Source organism: Crocuta crocuta, unplaced genomic scaffold, assembly GCF_008692635.1.
Source record: "Crocuta crocuta isolate KB4526 unplaced genomic scaffold, BGI_CrCroc_1.0 scaffold2342, whole genome shotgun sequence".
NCBI lineage: Eukaryota > Metazoa > Chordata > Mammalia > Carnivora > Hyaenidae > Crocuta > Crocuta crocuta.
Genome location: NW_027532226.1, coordinates 21,238 through 38,642, shown reverse-complemented (window position 1 = coordinate 38,642; position 17,405 = coordinate 21,238). Strand labels below are relative to the sequence as shown.

At 38.1% G+C, this 17,405-nt stretch overlaps 1 pseudogene; it reads right to left on the bottom strand.

Moving 5' to 3' along the window:
- Positions 1-3,275: 3,275 nt before the first annotated feature.
- The window catches only part of LOC144242941 (polycomb protein EED-like), a 23,900-nt pseudogene continuing 9,770 nt past the window's right edge, over positions 3,276-17,405 (bottom strand).

The following is a 17,405-nucleotide window of genomic DNA, read 5'->3' as shown; positions in this document are numbered from 1 at the left end:
GAAGCCATCTGGCCCAGGTGTCTTATTTTTGGGAAACTTTTGATAACTGATTCAATGTCTTCACCAATTATGAGTCTGTTCAGATTTTCTATCTCTTCACGTGTGAATTTTGGTAGTGAGTGTGTATTTAAGAATTTGTCCATTTTTCTGCAATTTGTTGGCGTATAATTTTTCACAGTTCCCTGATAATTGCTTGTATTTCTGAGGGGTTGATTCTGATCAGGCCATTTTCATTCATGATTTTGTCTGAGTGCTCTCTCTCTTCTTTTTGAGAAAAGACATTTCTCAATTCTATGTATTTTTTCAAAAAACCAACTCGTGGTTTCACTGATCAACTGTTTCTTTAGTTTCTCTATTGTTTATTTCTGCTCTGATTTTTATTACTTCTCTTCTCCTACTGACTTTGGGGTGCGCTTGTTGCCCTGCCTCTAGTTCCTTTAGGCGAGCTGTTAGATTTTGCACTTGCGCTTTTTCTAATTTATTGAAATAGGCCTGGAGTGCAATGTACTTTCCTCTTAGGACTGCCTTTGCCGTGTCCCGTAGAGTTTGGATTGATGGGTTTTCATTTTCATTTGCTTCCATATATTTTTAAATTTTTTCTCTAATTGCCTAATTGGCCCTTTCCTTCTATAGTAGGGTGTTCTTTAACCTCCATGCTTTTGGAGGTTTTCCAAACTTCTTGTGATTGATTTTAGGTTTCACAGCACTGTGATCTGAAAGTGTGCATGGTATGATCTCAGTTCTTTTATATTGACTGAGGGCTGCTTTATGTCCCAGTCTCAAGTCCATTGTTTCCTTAGTGATTTTCTGTCTAGTTGATCTATCCATTGCTGTAAGTGGAGTATTAAAGTCCCCTGCTATTAGCACATTCTTATCCACAAGAGTGTTTCTGTTTGTGATTGTTTTACATATTGAGGTGCTCCCATATTCGGTGCGTACACATTTATAATTGTTAGCTCTTCCTGATGGATAGACCCTGTGATTATTATATAATGCCCTTCTTCATCCCTTGTTCCTGTCTTTACTTTATAGTCCAGTTTGTCTTATATAAGTATAGCTACTCCAGCTTTCTTTGGACTTCCAGTAGGATGATAGGTATTTCTCCATGCTCTCCTTTCAATCTGAAGGTGTCCTCCAGTCTAAAATGAGTTTCTTGTAGACAGGAAATAGATGGACTTTGGTTTTTTATCCATTCTGCTATCCCATGTCTTTTGATTGGAGCATTCAGCCCATGTACATTCAGTGTTGTTACTGAAAACTATGGGTTTCGAGACAGCCTTTTTAACAGATGGTGCTGGGAGAACTGGACACCAACATGCAGAAATTGGAAATGAAATGGCCAGGCAGAGTGACTATGAGGCTTGATTTAGAAGGAGCAATCGGAGAATATGGTTAGAGGCGAGGAAAAATAATCGAAGATAATGTTCCTGATAGAAACTATATACTCTACTTCAGAGAGAGAGAGAGAAAACACACACTAACTTTGATTAGAACAAAGTATTGTATCGAAGTCAGTCCCATCGCCTATTACTGGCATCATCAAAAACCGCTAGAAGAATACTGCTATCCCTGCTAAAAGTGNATCTTGTGGAGGATTTTTGCATCCGTATTCATCAAGGAGATTGGCCTGTCCTCTTTTTTTGCTGGGTCTCTGTCTGGCTTGGGAATCAGAGTGATGCTGGCTTCATAAAATGAGTCCGGAAGTTTTCCTTCGATTTCTATTTTTTGGAATAGTGTGAGAAGAATGGGTATTAATTCTGTTTTAAATGTCTGGTAGAATGCCTCAGGGAAGCCATCTGGCCCAGGTGTCTTATTTTTGGGAAACTTTTGATAACTGATTCAATGTCTTCACCAATTATGAGTCTGTTCAGATTTTCTATCTCTTCACGTGTGAATTTTGGTAGTGAGTGTGTATTTAAGAATTTGTCCATTTTTCTGCAATTTGTTGGCGTATAATTTTTCACAGTTCCCTGATAATTGCTTGTATTTCTGAGGGGTTGATTCTGATCAGGCCATTTTCATTCATGATTTTGTCTGAGTGCTCTCTCTCTTCTTTTTGAGAAAAGACATTTCTCAATTCTATGTATTTTTTCAAAAAACCAACTCGTGGTTTCACTGATCAACTGTTTCTTTAGTTTCTCTATTGTTTATTTCTGCTCTGATTTTTATTACTTCTCTTCTCCTACTGACTTTGGGGTGCGCTTGTTGCCCTGCCTCTAGTTCCTTTAGGCGAGCTGTTAGATTTTGCACTTGCGCTTTTTCTAATTTATTGAAATAGGCCTGGAGTGCAATGTACTTTCCTCTTAGGACTGCCTTTGCCGTGTCCCGTAGAGTTTGGATTGATGGGTTTTCATTTTCATTTGCTTCCATATATTTTTAAATTTTTTCTCTAATTGCCTAATTGGCCCTTTCCTTCTATAGTAGGGTGTTCTTTAACCTCCATGCTTTTGGAGGTTTTCCAAACTTCTTGTGATTGATTTTAGGTTTCACAGCACTGTGATCTGAAAGTGTGCATGGTATGATCTCAGTTCTTTTATATTGACTGAGGGCTGCTTTATGTCCCAGTCTCAAGTCCATTGTTTCCTTAGTGATTTTCTGTCTAGTTGATCTATCCATTGCTGTAAGTGGAGTATTAAAGTCCCCTGCTATTAGCACATTCTTATCCACAAGAGTGTTTCTGTTTGTGATTGTTTTACATATTGAGGTGCTCCCATATTCGGTGCGTACACATTTATAATTGTTAGCTCTTCCTGATGGATAGACCCTGTGATTATTATATAATGCCCTTCTTCATCCCTTGTTCCTGTCTTTACTTTATAGTCCAGTTTGTCTTATATAAGTATAGCTACTCCAGCTTTCTTTGGACTTCCAGTAGGATGATAGGTATTTCTCCATGCTCTCCTTTCAATCTGAAGGTGTCCTCCAGTCTAAAATGAGTTTCTTGTAGACAGGAAATAGATGGACTTTGGTTTTTTATCCATTCTGCTATCCCATGTCTTTTGATTGGAGCATTCAGCCCATGTACATTCAGTGTTGTTACTGAAAACTATGGGTTTCGAGACAGCCTTTTTAACAGATGGTGCTGGGAGAACTGGACACCAACATGCAGAAATTGGAAATGAAATGGCCAGGCAGAGTGACTATGAGGCTTGATTTAGAAGGAGCAATCGGAGAATATGGTTAGAGGCGAGGAAAAATAATCGAAGATAATGTTCCTGATAGAAACTATATACTCTACTTCAGAGAGAGAGAGAGAAAACACACACTAACTTTGATTAGAACAAAGTATTGTATCGAAGTCAGTCCCATCGCCTATTACTGGCATCATCAAAAACCGCTAGAAGAATACTGCTATCCCTGCTAAAAGTGGTAGATCGAATAGCAGCACCACATTAATAATGAGTCAGTGTTGTACATCTAGGGGAAAACAAGACAACTGGTCTTGTTTCTGTGCCATCCACAGAAAATGTGTCAGTATCTAACTTAAACCAGTGAATTAGGAAACAAATAGATGTTTCAAGCCCTATGGGAACCACTGAAACCACACTAAGAGTTCAATCTCAATTTTCATAAAGTTTGGGTACAATTTCAATTAAAAAAAAAAAACACGTTACTTGTCACCAAGGTATTCGTGATAACCAGTCACTATGATAATGGAAAAAGGCTTTAAAATAACTAAGCTCTTTAAGTGTTATAAATGATTTAAGGATGGCACCTTAAGTATCAATTATTTCCTCTATATTGGTATAACAATTGTGAAAAGGGTAGGAATGGTTATATTAATAACGTTTTTAAATACTTACTTGGCTTCATGAGGATCTTCCACTTCTGAATCCTAAACATAAAGTTGGCCAACCTGATCGCTCAATGCAAGCATCTGTATAAACATATTTTTAAGATATCAACTTATTAAAATAGGTTATAAAGCATTCAAGCATTCATAAGACATATTCATATTGCAAAACACCTTGGCTCCGCTTCGGACTATGCACATAATTATTTGTTTGCATCTTAAATTTCGGATTTGTAAGTGGGGATAAGAGCAACTAATAACTCAATGAAGCACCTTGAGTAAATCAGAAGGCATTCTGCAATTTATGAAGGACGTTATTTTTTTTTTAATTCTTTTTAATATTTATTATTGAGAGACAGACCATTAGCATTGGAGGGGCAGAGAGAGGGGGAGACACAGATTCTGAAACAGGCTCCAAGCTCTGAGCCGTCAGCACCGAGCCCATTGCAGTGCTCAAACTCAAAGTGTGAAATCATGACCTGAGCTGAAGTCAAAAGCTTAACCGACTAAGCAACCTACGCGTCCCTATGAGGGACATCATAAGTTACATTGTTAGCCATTTACTAAGAAGAGGAGCTAAGTAATTTATTACTACAAAATCCTAACACTAATCTCTTTAAAATTAAAGTTTGCCCCTGTGTTGATTTTTCACTAAGTTTTTCTACAAAAAAGCTACCTAAAAAGGTTAACGCTCTAATCACCAAAACATTCAGTCTTAGTAACATGTTACAGACAGTAAACACCTCACTTCCATGATTGACACCTGTCAACTGCATTCATAATAAGCACTGCAGATGGTGTGTATAACCACAAAGATAGAATAACTAACAGCAAAAGCCAAAATAATCAATACAGAACACTGAGGTAGATAGATTCTTAGAGGAATCCGCACGTGGATGCGCAACAGAAAAGTGAAATCATGACGCTCTTAAGTAACCTGAAAATGTAAAACTATATTACTACCTTTTGCCAGAAATCCTTGGAAAACCTCATGTACCAAATGTCACACTGGTGTAGTCGAATCGCCCAAGAATAGTCTCATTAGACTCACTGGGTTTCATTTTGTCTATATCATCTTCCATTCTGCCAGGATCCCAGGACGCGCTGGCATTTTCACAAGACTTTACAAGAGATGAGAAAAAAAAAAAAAGATGCGTGACATACAGAAGTGAATTCTAAATATACTTTTTAAAAGAGATTTTTTTTCTCTATTATCTTTTTAGAACTGACAAAACCTGGTTAACCATCTACTAAATACAGCGCTACACATCCATTTATATTTGGAGTCACTGCCCACACTTGAGGGCAAGAAGTCATATGATCAACAGAAGTTAACACTACCCAAAAGCATTATATGATCTGGGATATTCATTTTGAAGTCACACTTTCTCTTCCAAACCAAATTCAGCTCTAGTTAATCTGGCATCCAGAGACTTGAGCGTTTTACAGCAAAGGTAAAATTACAAAACCTCTATACAAACAGACAGCCCTTCAATGTGTCCCCTGCTTAGAGATCAGAATGTAAGCAAAGGCAATTAAATGTAGTGGTTTTAACATCAAGACATTGATACGGGCAGGGGACTGAAACAGAGTAAGTTACACCTTCTCTTTTATATTTGCACACCTCCTAGTCAAGCAGCAAGTGGTAAAGAACACATTGGAAGAAGAAAACTACAAAACAGTGGGCACTATTCACATTATAGGTCAGTGGTGTGCCAATTAAGGGACATTTAGCAATGTCCCTGGCCTTTAGTAGGTAGAGGCCAGAGATGTTGCTGAACATCGTACAATGTACAGGATGGCCCCTCTCATAAAAAAAAAAATTACCCACCTCAATATCTCAACAGAACCTAGACTGAGAAATTCCTGTGTAGGTAACGAGTGCCTCCTGGAGTTTTACAGGACACAGCCTACCCAGTCACATATGGCAGCTCTGTCAAGTTCACGGACATATGAAGTAGGTTAACAGCAGGGCCACAGGAAGACTGAGGAGGAGACAAGCCCCTTTTTCTCTTCTCAGCCTTTTGTAGATCATTTGAAATCACATGGCTATATAGCTGACATAAAAGGTGTTTACTGTAAAGTACCTTGGAGATCACCTACTCTGATAATCACTTTTAACTAAGTGCACACCTGGGCTGAAAGCCTGTATACTTCCCTCAAAACACTCATCTGGGTCCCAGCCTTACTGACTGAGAATCTCTACAAGGGGAAGGCCAAAGCCGAGGAACTTGAAGGCAGCTCTTCAAGTGCCTGTCACTGATTGATTCCCCTGGTGAAGGACTCTTAATTAGTAGAGTCCCCTCATGGAGAACTAACACTTAAGAAGGTAAAAAGAATTTGACAAGCCTAGGGGCACCTGGGTGGCTTAGTCGGTTGAGCTTCTGAACTTTCGCTTAGGTCATGATCTCGCGGTTCGTGGGTTCGAGCCCCGCGTCGGGCTCTGTGCTGACTGCCAGCTCAGAGCCTGGAGCCTGTTTTCAGTCTGTGACTCCCTCCCTCTCTGACCCTCCCCTGCTCACGGTGTCTCTCTCTCTCTCTCCTAGAAATAAATAAAACATTAAAAAAGAAAAAAAATAATTTGACAAGCCTAACAGACGACGACACTTGAAAATCACATAGAGAGCTTTGTAAAATTACAAATTCCCAGGTCCTGGTGCCAGATTTAGAATCTCCAGGAGTGAGGCCTAGGAATCTATTTCTACAATGTCCTCCCCACAATTCTGACGCAGAAATAGACTTAAGACCACCAGTATAGTTCATTCAGGTCAGCTTCCAGAAACCTAAAATGCAGAAATCCGTTCCTATTGTCTGATTAAGTTCTAAGAACAGAAATTTTAGCGTTGGTGGCTTTTTACTTTTCCTTCTAAAATGATCTATTAAGCATATCTTCCCCGGTTTATCCTCACTGTAGCTTGGAAAACTAAATATCAAATATAAAGCAAACATAAGACTCTGAAAGGTACAGAGAAGAGAGATGGGTTAGGAGCCTTGGGACATGAAGGACACTGAGTCCCTTGGTTTACTTTACCTCATTTACACACCCCAGGCTGGATACTAGCGAAGGCAGCAACTGCCCAGTACGAACGGGTAAAGGCCAAACAAACTCCAACAAAAGCGTGTACTCTCTAGCCACAGAACCAGGAAGATAGCAACATAGCAAGAGAGAACATTTTCAACACCCTGCTCCAGCCAAACACCCCAGGGGAAGAAAAACAACAACAAAACCTGGGCAGTTTATAGACTCCTGTGAGCCAGTAAAGGCCCAGTGGGGAGCGCTTCTCAGGTGGTTAACTATGCACCTCAAGGGCATATCTGACTCTCCCTCATCATAATGAGGTAACTCCCCTCCTCTCCAGCTGGGGTGGTAGCAGAGGAGGCCCAGCAGAAATTAGCATGTTTACCCTCAGCCCAAACCCTAGGGGCAGTGGAGACCACTTGGGAAACAGTACAGAGACCTTCTCCTCTGGACTTGCCCCACCAGCTGCCAGTCATGAAACAATGCTCCCTTTCCCCAGCTGAAAATTGATCAGAGGAAGCTTGCTCCAAAAGATTTAAATAAAGCAAGACCCAGAGTCTTGTATAATACTCAAAATATCCAGATCTCAATAAAAAATTCACTTGTCCTAACAAGAAGCTTAGAAAATCTCAATTTTAAGGCGACCAGACAATAAATGCCAACAGATGTTGGAACCTCCGAACAAGGATTTTCAAGGAGCATGATAAAAATGGTTCAATGAGCAATTACAAACACACTGAGAACATGAAAGTCTGGGAAAGAGAGAAAGAGAGAGAGAGAGAGGAAGGAAGGAGAAAAGGAAGGAAGGAAGGAAGAAGGAAGAAAGAAAGAAAGAAAGATCAATTGGAACTTTTAGAGCTGAAAAATACGATCACTGAAATAAAACTATCAATGGAAAGTTTCAACAGAAGAGAGATGAACAGAGTCAGTCAATTTAAAGGTAGAACATTGTGGGATGAGCACTAGGTGTTGGAAGCCAACTTGACACTAACCTATTTATAAAAAAAAAAATAGTACAAAAACTATCCAATCTAAACAAAAGAAAACAAAACCATGATAGGCCCAGGGACCAAATAAAAGATAGAACATTCATACCATGAGAATTCCAAAAGGAGGGGAGGAAGAGAATAGGACTAAAAAGAATTTGAATAATGGCTGAAAAGTTTCCAAATCGGGGACAAAGTATGTCCCCAAAGGACATAAATCTACTATAAATTCAAGGTGAATAAACCCCAAAAGATAAACTCAAATCCCTATCATGGCACATCACATTCAAGCTTCTGAAACTTAGAAAGACAAAAGAAAAAAACCCTGAAAGCAGTTAAGACAGAACACCTGTGTTTCAGAGATAAACAATTTGAATGATGTCAGGTATCTTATCAGAAACCACAGGCCCTGGAAAGAGGGAGTACAACATTTGTCGAAGGTTTAAAGAAAAGAACTGTCAACACAAAATCCTAGAAGGAGCGACTGTACCTTCAGGAATGAAGGAAAAACGAGGACATTCTCAGAGGAAGAAAAATGAAGAATTTGTCACAAGTAGACCTCCCCAACAGAATGGTTACAGGCACTTTTATAAACCTAAGAGACATGACATAGAAGGAATCTTGGAAAACCAGGAGGGAAGAAAGAAAATTGGAAAAAACCAAAGGAGTAAATACAATACCCTCCTTTCCCTCTGGAGTTTGAAAGTTATGTAAGCTGGTTGAAGCCAGAATGGTAATACTTTTTGATGCTCTCAAGTATAAAGGGAACATTTACGACAATTATACTGTAAATGGAGGACAAAGTGACATACAGGGAAATAAGGTTTCTATACATCGTGTGAAGCGGAAAAATGTTGACAGACAGAACATAGGTTAGGGAAATATGTATTTATACTTATGGTTGCATGTTATATTTTCAGACAACTTTTTACATTTACTCTACACTGTTTTACACCTGAAGTGACTTTCTTATAGGCAGCATAACAAAAATACATAATATACATATATAACCTAACCTCAAGAGGAAGCACCAAAAAAGCTACCTAAAGAAATGTACTCAATACTTGATAAAGTATTGGAATGGAAAATGGAATTTTAAACAATGTTCACATAGGTGTGCCTGGCTGGTTTAGTCAGTCGAGCATGCGACTCCTGATGTAGGAGCTCTGAGGCAAGCCCCACATTATGTGTAGAGCCTACTAAAAAAAAGGCGTTCATATAACCTATAGGAAATTAGGGAGAGAACCCAGATTAAAGACAAAAAGAAAAACAATTAAAGGATCCAGTCACCAAGACACAGCAATAACAAGCAACCCACAGAGCAGCAGAACATCATAAAACTGAAAGCAATATGGGAAAAATCCACAATTGCAGCTGGAGACTTGCCCGTCTCTCAGTAATTGACAAAATAAGTAGATAGAGAAATCCGTGAGGATACGGAATTCAACCATGCCATCAAGAAGAGCACCTAACTCACACTTACTGAACTTACACCCAAACAGCAATGCACGTTCTTTTCAAGACCCCGTGGAACATATACCTAGGATAGGGTCATAAAATGAATCTCAAAAAGCTTAAAAGAGCAACCAAAATCATAAAGAGTATGCTCTGACCACAAGGGAATCAAAATGAAATCATTCATAGAAAGATAACAAGAAAATCTCCCAACACCTAGAAACTAAACAACACACTTTGCATCAACATGACTGTAATGCAGCTAAAGCAGTGCTGACAGAAAAATTTACAGCATCTAACACTTAATTTAGAAAAGTCTCAACTCAATCATCTAAGCCCCCTTGGAGCGCCTGGGTGGCTCAGTCAGTGAAGCATCCTTACTTTGGCTCAGGTCATGATCTCACCGTTCATGGGTTCAAGCTCCACATCAGGCTCTGTGCTCACAGCTCAGAGCCTGGATCCTGCTTCAGATTCTGTGTCTCCCCTTTTCTCTGCCCCTCCTTCACTCAAGCTCGCTCGCTCTTTCCCTCTCTCAAAAATGAAAAAACATAAACAAAATTAGAAAAAATGATTTAAGCTCCCACACCTTAAGAAATCAGTAAAAGAGCAATGCATTCATGGGAAACAAGAGAAAGAAGAGACAAAAAAATTGATGAGTCCCTACCAGATCAACAGAAAAGGAAGACAATGAATGACCAATTTCAGGAATAAAAAGGCAATCAGTGGAGACCTTGCAGTTATCCAGAGGGCAATAAGAATACTACCAGCAAGGGTACTCATCAATTTTACTTTAGATACAATGGGCCAGTTCCTCCAACAGCAGAAATTACCACAATGCACCCAATATGAAATAGTTAATTTGAACAGCTCTTTTAACTATCAGGGAAGTCGAATCTGTTACCCTTAAAAATTTCCCTCAAAATTTCTAGGCCCAGATGACTTACCTGGAGAATTCTGACAACCATTTAAGAAGAATTAACATCACTTCTTCATGACTTCTTCCAGAAAATAGGAAGGAAATCTCCCCAATTCATTGTATAAAGCCAAAAGCCAGTGTTATCAATAGGAAAACCAGACAAAGACATTACAAAAAACTTCAGACTAATAACACAGTCTCAAGAACGCAAAAACAGAAATATTGAACAAACTATCAACTATTAGCAACATATATAAAAAATTAAACACTGTGACCAAATAAACTTATTGCAGGAATTCACAACTAGACCAGTGTTTAAAAAGATAATGATGGGTCACCTGACAGCAGACCTCACAGCAGAGCCTGCTTGGGATCATCACTGCCTCTCCTCTAATCCCACAGACTTTGTTTCTCAACATAAATAATCGAACCAAAAAAAAAGAAAAAAGAAAAAGAAAAAGAAAAGAAATACACTGCATTAACAGGCTCAGGAAGAAAAGCCATATACTCAGACCACTGTTAACAGAAAAATTCAACATACATACATGATAAAACTATCAAAAAATTAGCAAGGGGGACAGTTCTCAACATGATAGAGAACATCTACAAAAAACAGTGAATTGTGAAAGACTGAAATCTTTCCCCTTTAACATCAGAAACAAGTCAAGAACATCTGATCTTAATACTGCTATTCAACATAGAACTGGAAGTTTCCGAGTGTAATACGGCAAGAACAGAAAGGAAAATATAAAACTGTTTCCATCTGCAGATGACATGATGGTCTATGTAAAAAATCCCAAGTACTGGACAAAAAAAACACCTCCCAGAAAACTAGGTCACAGGATTCAAGGTCAATATGTAAAAATTAACTGCATTCCTTTATACTAGCAGTAAACACATAGAAATAAGGAATATCATTTATAATCACAAAAAAGAGAAGTACTTAGGTATAAATATAAGGAAGCACATACAGGACTTGTATCGCTAAAAGCTACATAATGCTGATAATAAAAATCAAAGAAGATCTAAATAAATGGAGAGACATACTATGTTCATGGACTGCAGATCAAAGATATCAATCCCCCGTTACGAGGATAGAGAGATTAAACATACACCAATCAAAATCTTCCCGGGGCGCCTGGGTGGCTTAGTCNAAAAAAAAAAATCTTCCCCGCCCATAAACCTCATGGCAAGATTTTTTATTAAACTGTAGACAAGATTATTCTAAACTTTAAACGTAAAGTCAAAGGAATCAAAATAGCTAAAACAGGGGCAACCTGGGTGGCTCAGCCTATTAAGTGTCCAACTTCAGCTCAGGTTATGAACTCACAGTTCATGGGTTCGAGCCCCGCATTGGGCTCGGTGCTGACAGCTAGCTCAGAGCCTGGAGCCTGCTTCAGATTCTGTATCTCCCTCTCTCTCTCTCTCTGCCCTCCCCTGCTCACGCTGTGTGTGTGTGTGTGTGTGTGTGTGTGTGTGTGTGCGCGCGTGCGCGCGCCTCTCTCTCTCAGAAATAAAGCATTTTTTAAAAATTTTTAAAAAACACAGAAAAACCCCAAAAAACAAAATAGCTAAAACAATTTTGAAAAAGAATAAAATGGAAGATATCACATAACCAAGCCCAAGACTTACTATAGAGCCACAGGAACCAAGACTGTATACAGATAGCAGTGGTACAGGGAAATAGAAACACCAGAAAGAGCCTCATACAAGTAGGCCAAACAATTTTTCAGCAAGGTGCAAAAGCAGTTCAAAAGAGAAAGAGTAGTTTTTCAACAAATGGTGAATAACTGGCTATCCACAGGCAAAAAATAAACTACTAGCTAAGCCTTATACACAAATGGATTCAGAACACATCATGCATCTAAGATAAAAGTAACACCATAAAACTTGAAGAAGCAAACAGAGGAAAAATATCTTTAGGATCTGCAGCGTGAGAGGCTTTAAATGTAGCAANGCGTTTCATAAGACTTTTCCTGTACTTATTTGGGAAAGTAAAACATACTGCTATTTCTTTTTCTTTTTTGCTTCATTCAACATGTCTGTGAGAAGACCACCCACCATCAGTTCTACCACTTCTACAATTAAACGTATCCCTAACATTTCTAATCTAGTGATTCAGTTTTAAACGGAAATAACTATAGAAGAATGATATGCCGTGAATGAGTTGTGTCTTGGGCAATTCCACACGTCCTTTTTACTTTTCCCTCTGAGGTAAAAAAGGCTGTTGGGTGGAATCCTCTCATACATTCCTTCCAATTCTAATTCTGGGAGCTTTTCTTTATTAAAACATTAAAATGTTATTAATGATCTGATATAAATTCTTAACTCTGCTATAATTATGTTCATTGCTTTTTAGCCAAATAAATATTATAATCTATGCTTAAACCTCTTAAGACCAGCATAACTCAGTGTTACTTTCTGTAAACTGTGAACTATGGTTTCTGATTATTCCAGAGCTCTAGAAAATATAAAAACATAAATTTAATATCGTACTAGACCTTGCGGTTCTACAAGGGAAATCTGAAAGGTGAACTAATTTTCAGAGGCCACTGAGGTCTCACAAATGTTAGTGCACTGAAAAATTTGTCCATGGTTATCAATTTAACAGATAACCTATTATAATCTGGTTTGATAACCAGAAAGTAAATGCTAGCTCTTTGTTACAACAAAAAAAAATGCCAACCCATTTAACATATGCCGATTTATGATAGTTATAGTGAAAGTGCTAACAGCCTGATCAGATTCTGAAAAGACAGGTACGGAGTTCAAGCAATGAAGCATTTCAGGGGCGCCTGGGTGGCTCAAGTCTATTCAGTGTCTGACTTGAGCTCGGGTCTGATCTTGGGATTCATGGGTTTGAGCCCTCCATTGGATTCTATGCTGACAGCTCAGAGCCTGGAGCCTGCTCTGGATTCTAGGTCTCCCTCTTCTTCTGCCCTTCCCCAGCTCGGCACTCAGTCTCTCTTTCTCTCTCTCTCTCTCTCTCTCTCTCTCTCTCAAAACTAAAAATTAAAGAAAATTAAGAATTTAAGCATTTCAAAAACAGATTTCAATGGAAGCATTTCAAAACTAAATTTTTCAAAAAAAAAAAAAAGAGGATCGCCTGGCTGGCTCAATGGGCGGAATGTGTCTCTCTTGGTCTTGGGGTTGTAGGTTCAAGCCCCACGTTGGTGGCTATAGAGATTATTTAAAAAATAAAAATCTACATATATATATTAAGAAAACTTGCCATTCATAATCCCATGAAGCAGCTTCCTGCTTTTGAATTTTCTCTATCTAAAAAAGGGATCATTTAACGGAAGAATTTACATTATCATGAATCAAAGCCAAGAAACCCATTTAAAACATCAAGATTTACTGTCCCGACTTAAAATTCAGAGTGTTGACAAATAATGCGAGTAACATTATTCAGAAGGGCGCTTTATCCCACAGCAAGTTTAGGCAGCTTAACATTGTTATAATGTAAAAAGCCAAGCGTATGCATACCTAAATAAGTGAAACATGCTCCTAAAATAGGAAGAAAACACAATTTAAAGGGGACATTGAAAAAGGAGCCACAAAACATAGACTAAAAGCAAAGGGCTTCCATTTAAAATCAATAAATTTTATGGGATGTGAATTGTACCTCAAAGTGATTAAAAAGGGTTTCTAAACTCAATCTTAGGGGATTATGTAAACGTTTTGGATAAAGTAAAACGCATCATCCATCCAACAGCATGAAATAGCACATCGTTTTAAATAGCACAATTTTTACCTGTTAAAAAGAGATTCTTTAATTGCATTCATCATTCTCTTTGAGTTGATCCTCCAAAGTTTAGAGAGTGATCCATACCACAGGACTTTTTTTTAATGTTTTTTATTTATTTTTGAGAGAGACAGAGAGACAGCGTGAGCAGGGATGGGACAGAGAGAGAGGGAGACACAGAATCCGAAGACAGGCTCCAGGCTCTGAGCTAGCTGTCCGCACAGAGCCCGACGCGGGGCTCGAACCCACGAACCGTGAGATCGTGACCTGAGCCGAAGTCGGACACCTAACCGACTGAGCCACCCAGGCGCCCCCACAGGACATTGTTCTTTCACCCAAAAGATCATAATCCTGTATGTCAAAAAAAAAAAAAAAAAAAGCTGATACAAAATTGCACAAATCAGACTATCCAATTGTCATCTGATGTACCAGTGTAGTGAAAACTGTATTTCAAGTCACGAACACTAGGAGTTTCATCTATGTAGCCCATTAATCAGAGCTATTACTGCTTTCAAGACTTAATCTTAACTGATTTATGACCACTGCGTATACGAGCTTTTGTAAGCCAAGAAAGAATTTACTTTTCAAATTCAAAGAATTTACTTTTATCTGTTCAATTATCTTTAAATATTCCCTTTGCTTGGTGGTGAAGCTACATAGAATGCAAAAGGAAAGTAATTATTCTATGATGCAAAGACCGGAGTAAGTTTGTTTTGTCTATGAAACAATGAAATTGACAGCCGTACGTGAAACTATACAATAAGTCTTTGAACAACTGAAATGTTGCTTTATCTGTATATCTATATCAAAACACTTCAGTTACTATGGTTTTAAGTTCACTTTTAAAGAGAAGAAAAATGGTCTGAGAAAAGGAAATAACATATTTGAACTTTCTCGTTTGCTCTCTACTAATTGTTAAGGCGGCTAATGGATCATCCATTATAACGACCTTATTCACCTTATTTCATAAAACAATGAGGCACAGAGATGCGCTTTAATTGAGCACGTGATTCCNGAAAGTCACTGCCCTGCAGCTTTCAACTGGCTGCACGTAGAACTTCATCTCTGTGCCCTTCTACCCTCTAAATATTGCCACCAGAGTGTCTGTTTGGATAGTCCATCATCGTAAAGCACGATGGAGTACAGTCATGAAAGAAACTAAAATGGACTTTAGTCATTTGTTTACTCTGAACTTTCAAACCTCTGTAAAGAAGTAGAAACTATAGAAATTTGGCATGAAGTTATGCACAGTGAGGGCTATGCGGAATCCAATTATATGGCAACTAAAAATATTTACGTCAACATGTAGACTTCACTAAGTATGAGCTCAAACTTTCAAATCCAAAAGAAATTATTTCTGTGGTCTTAAAATAGGTTTACTTTATTTGCCTCAAATAATGTCTTTTAAATAATATGCTGACTTGATGGAGTCATGCCCTGGACAGAAGATAACACTTAGGGATTTGACATAAATAAAGTTTATGTTATGTCCTAGAACAAGATACTAAAGTTTTTCCCTCCAGAGAATCCACACTTAGCAGTTGAAGGGGACTGAGCGGATTCATGAGATTTCTACAGCAAACCCAAAATAGGATTCAAAACTAAACATCTCACAACATACTTTTCTAGGATTATAGACCTCTTAGAAATATAAACTTTAAGTTGAGTAATCTCCTCCACTATACATTAGCAACAAAATACACAGCAACATTAATATTAAAGTGACTGTACAGCCTGAAATCTGGAAATGCCCATACTGTACATGACTATTAACCTATTCCATAGGGAACACTACAGGCGGCAATAAATTATGCTTAGCAGTGAAAATTAACATTGCCGTACAACATTATTTCTTGATTCCGATTCTGTACAAGTTTTTGTGTGGACATTTGTTTTCGTTTCTCCTGACTACACACACACGCGCACACAGAGGTGGTTATTTCTATGTTTAACTTTTTGAGGAAGTTCTCGACTGTTTTTTTAAGGTGGGTACGTTTTACGCTCCCACCAGCAATGTACGGGTGGTACAAACTTGTCTACATTCTAGTCAACATGTTGTCTGGTTTTTTGATTATAGTCTTCCTACTAGGTATGAAATGGTCTTAATGTGTTCTGGATCTGTATTTCCCTAATGATAAATGATCCTGAGCACCTTTTCATGTGCTCACTGGACAACTGTATGTATTCTTTAAAAGAGGTCTATTCAAAACCTTTGACCGTTTTTTTTAAGGGTTGTCTTTATTATTGAATTGTATCAGCTCTTTATACATAATCCCTTATTAGATATAAAATTTGGAGGGGCGCCTGGATGGCTCAGTCGGTTAAGTGTCCGACTTCGGCTCAGGTCATGATCTCACAGTTCGTGGGTTCGAGCCCCGAGTCAGTCAGGTTCTGTGCTGACAGCTAGCTCAGAGCCTGGAGCCTACTTCAGATTCTGTCTCCCTCTCTCTCTGACCCTCCCGCGCTCTCTCTCTCTCTCTCTCTCTCTCAGAAATAAAAAAAAAATTTTTTTTCAGTATAAATAAAATAAAATTTGGAAAATATTTTCTCATATTCTGTAGGTTATTTTGCACAACGGAGGAAGAGCTGGGTTAAAAAAGTTGTGATATTTAGAAACAAGTGTGGCATTATGACCCAGATCACTTGTAAAGAAATACCTGGGCCCACCTATTATTGCCAATACAGGCATACAGAGCAAGGGAAGGCCTTCTCCTGATAAATATGGGAAATATTTCAAAAAGCTTATGCTGGAGAACTTAGCATTTTAAGGAAGTCTATTAGAGGTTTGTTTACAAAACAAACACTTTATGTCCACAGGGAAAAACAATTTTCAGATGCATTGTTTCTTACTACATGACTGGTCAGAGGTAAGACGATTCGCAACAGTTAGAAATTCTGAAAACTGTCTTAACTTTGGTGTTCTGCCACTAAAATTAATAAAGCTTAACAATCCACTGAGGATGGATGATCACAATGCATAAGAAGGGTAACACATACTTAATCTTCAGTAAAAATTATTTCATTCATGTCTCATGTTAACAGTGTATTTCATTGTCCTTTTAACCAATTCTTGGTCTGAGAAGGCTAATAAAGCCTAAGATTTCTCTACTAAAACATGCTTCATAAATTCCTTTTAAGTTCTGCCTTTATTTACCTTAAGAAATCTCTGTCCCTTCAAAAAAAAAAAGTCATTCCCAAATAAATAGGACTAAAGAAACATGTGCTTCTCTTACGTCTGCTTACTGACAGGAGGCGATTTGGATCTCTTGGGTGGAATTTCAGCTCATCGATAGCACTTCCTTGGGACAACATAACGCTACAATAAATTTATAACATTCTACTGTCATATTAAATCAATAAATTCTCTCGTTAACCTTAAGAGAATGGAAAAAAAGTTTCACTTAAAGTAGTGGTTCTGAACCCTTGGCTACACGTTAAAATCTACCCACAAAGTAAAAAAAAAAAAAAAAAAAAAAAAAAAAAAAAAA